The sequence below is a fragment of the Nicotiana attenuata genome, unplaced genomic scaffold, assembly GCF_001879085.1.
Source record: "Nicotiana attenuata strain UT unplaced genomic scaffold, NIATTr2, whole genome shotgun sequence".
NCBI classification, from domain to species: Eukaryota; Viridiplantae; Streptophyta; class Magnoliopsida; order Solanales; family Solanaceae; genus Nicotiana; species Nicotiana attenuata.
The window spans coordinates 338724-342508 of NW_017670530.1; positions in this window are offsets into that span (position 1 = coordinate 338724).

Consider the following 3785-nt stretch of genomic DNA (forward strand, 5'->3'; position numbering starts at 1 on the left):
TGATACGGTATTCGTATATTGGAATCTCACCTGGTAGAGAAATCGGATGTAGGAATTTGGTTCTAAGGCTTGTCGGCTAAGTAAAAAAGGAGGATCTTAAATATAGCTCGAGCAAATGTACTCACATCGGTTGTGGTGGCACGGGTAGGTGCACGGGGTGTTAAACAATAATTTTGGGCAACTGTGGAGCAGTTTTTGGCTCGTTCGAGGACGAATGTATGTTTAAGTGGGGGAGAGTGTAACGATCCGGCCTGTAGTTTTGAGCTCCAGCATGTTGTTTAGTAGTTTACGGCCTTGAGTTGTTTCACTTCATTTATCATAACTTGTACGTGTGGTCGGGATCGAGTTTCGGGAAGTTTGGAGTTGTTTCGGAAGGAAAATTCTCAATTCGGAAGCTTTAAGTTAGAAGAGTTGACCAAGGTCTGACTTTTGAGTAAACGACCTCAAAATCGGTATTTAAAGGTTCCATTAGGTTCGTATGATTATTTTGGACTTGTGCGTGTGTTCGGGTCGAGCATCGGGTGGCCAGAGCATTTCGGTGCTTATTGTGGAAAGTTAACATTTCAAAGATTTTAGAAATTCCTAAGTTTGATTTGAAGTGGACTTTGGTGTTAACGATGTCTGTTTGGGATTCCGAGCTTTGGAATAGCTTCGTATTGTGAATTATGACTTGTGCGTAAAGTTTGGCATCATTCCGGAATGTTTAAGTGTGATTCGGACGCATTCGTCAAAGTTTGAATGTTTGAAAGTTAAAAGAAGGATTTGATCGTCGATTCATGGTTTTGATGTTGTTTGGTGTGATTTGAGGCCTCAAGTAGGTTTCTATTATGTTTTGGGACTGAATTGTGTAATTGGACGGGGTCCCGAGGGCCTCGGGTGTGTTTCGGATGTGTTTGGGTTGTATCGTGCTCTTATTTGATATTTTAATGTCGTTTCATTGGACATAAAGGGTACCATATTTATCAAATGACCTTTGATTTCTGATTGTATTGAACCATTAGATCCGTATCGTAATTACGGAACCATAGCAACAAGAATCGTCGAATTCCGAGATCGTACAAGAGAGTTATGCCCATCTCTGTGTCGGGAATAATTGCTGGTTTCTGGTGCGGGCTTTATTCTTCGCAAATCCAAGCGAGGTCCGGCGAACGCAAAGAAGGAAATTTTGGTTGACGGTCAACGCGAAAAATTGCTCATCGCGAATGCGAAGGAAATTTTGGTTGACAGGCCGAGCATTTTAGTATTTTGAGCATATCTTGAGTTCTAGAGCTCTGTTTGAGGTGATTTTTGCGGGGTTGTTCTCGTCTCAACAAGGGGGTAAATATATGACTTTTATTTTTATGTTTTTCAATGATCGTTTTCGTTGATTATTATTTTTATCCGTATTTGGATTGTAAATATTGGGGGTTTGAGCCCCAAAGTTATGAGATGGTAAACGCTTGATTTGAGGGTCAATTCATGGATGAAATTTGATGATTTTAGAAATATATACTATATATGTTATGGGTAATAAATGTTTTCTATAATTTTCAGAATCCGAGCACGTGGACCCGAGGGTTGACTTTATTGACTTTTCGAGCAGAGTTGGGAATTGCTATAAAATGATTAATTATGGGTATGAGAGAATATTTTTGTTGGTTTGCACATTCTTTGACTAGTTTTGGATTGACGGCCATCGGTTTGAGGTGTTAGAGAGTCTTTGGAGCCGGTTATGGAACTTCGGAGCGAGGTAAGTCTCCTGTCTAACCCTGTGAGGGGAAATTTACCCTGTATGTGTTTTATTCTTATGTGTTACATGTTGTGGGATCTACGCACGTATGAGGTTACGAGTGTATGTGCGTATACTAGAATTCCTGATTATGTCTGGTAGACTTAGGTCCACGCCATGCTATAGTTGTACTATTTGAGTTATATTTGCTCGCTTAATTCCATTATTTCGCATTACGACTTGAGACTAGACTTGCGTAAAGTGATAGACTTGCTATTATAGAGATTTGATGGGCTTCATGATTAGCCGCGGAATAATTGTACTCTCCTTAAGAATTTCTCCCGCGTTGTGCGTCTTCATCGAAAAGCGTCCTTATAGTTCATAACTCACACGTTTATTCATGAGCGGGGAGCTTCTTATTCTAATGGGATCGGGATGTTCACCTCGGCATGTAATAGATATATCTATGGTTCATGTCGTTCAACCCTCGGCAGTGCCAACATTTTATGGGATCGGGTCGTTCGCCTCGGCATGATTATGTACCACACTCTCATGGGAGCGGACCATTCGCCTCGGCAATATAATAGATGTATCTATGGTTATGTACCAAATTATTATGAGATCGGCCGTACGCCTCGGCATTTCTATAAAATACTCCTATGGAATTGTGCGTACTATATATCAAGAGGCCGGTGCATCTGGGAATTTTTCTGATTTGAATTATGACAGTCTATCTGGTGAGGTCCATTATATATATATATTCTCCAGTTCAGGAGGTAACTGTTTATCAAGAGTTTGAGTTTGTGGTTGAGAGGAGGATTGTACCACGCATTTACACTTGTTTATCTCGTATGTTACTCTACCCCATATCTATTTGCTTCTTACTGTATCTGTTTTATTGGACCACTAGTAAGTGTCGATGTCAACCCCTCATCACTACTTCTCTGGGGTTAGGCTAGATACTTACTGCGTACGCGTTGATTTACGTACTCATGCTACACTTGTTGCACTTATTGTGCAGGTATACGTATATGTTTCTGGTGGTCCTCTGGGTCTAGAGGCACGGCTGTTGCGGGGACTTTACGGTGAGCTGCACTTCCTTGAAACGATTCGCAGCATACAGAGTCTCAATCAGAGTTATTTATATTCCCCGTCTAACTTGTATTTCCGACGGATGGTGTATTATTGTTGTACTTATTTGTAGATGCTCGTCCACTTGTGACACTGGGTTTTGAGGGTTCTAACGGGTTGTTCGTTATTGTAGTTCGTATAAATATTATCATTTACCCTATAAATTCTACTTCATACTATTTACTTAATAAAAATTATGATTTCAAAAATTAAAATGAGTAATTAAGTGAATTATTCACCGTTGGCTTGCCTGACGACTGTGTTAGGCGTATCACAACCGTTAGTAGACTTTGGATCGTTACACTTAATTTACGAACAAGCAAAATAATGACCAACAGAAAAGAATCATCTACACATGCAGATAGCAAAGAAGAGCTTCTATAAGATTTTTGGTCGTGTGTTTGCAAGATAAGTACGTGATTCAATATTGTATGACGAAGCAGCAAAAAAGCAAGCGACATGTTACTCCAAAATCAAAGGGGTAATGTCGGATTCAGTTCACGGCCGACAGTTTTCTAGTAAAAAATATGCACTTATAAAACATTTGCAAACAACTTCTGCCATGCCCCCAAAGTGCCACGTTATTAGAGTTTAGGAAACTTTATGTGATTAAAATAGCGATTTACATGAAATAAACTTTAGCCCTACTTAATCTGAATAGTTAGTAGGAGTATGGATACTTGCTTTACAAGGAACAATTTGACATGAAATGTTTGACTCCACCAAACATTTCATGTTCAACCGTAGTGACTGTGACCTATCAGATAACACCAGATAAGTCTACACTCTACAGTATGTTCTACATTTTACCAATTATACACATGCAATGTATATTAATTTACGTGACCAAGAGAATACATAGAGTTGCGTGCTTGCATGTGCACCTGCAGAGCAGGTGTTTCTGACAAAAGGATAAAAATATATTGGGAGACAGCATGATATATCT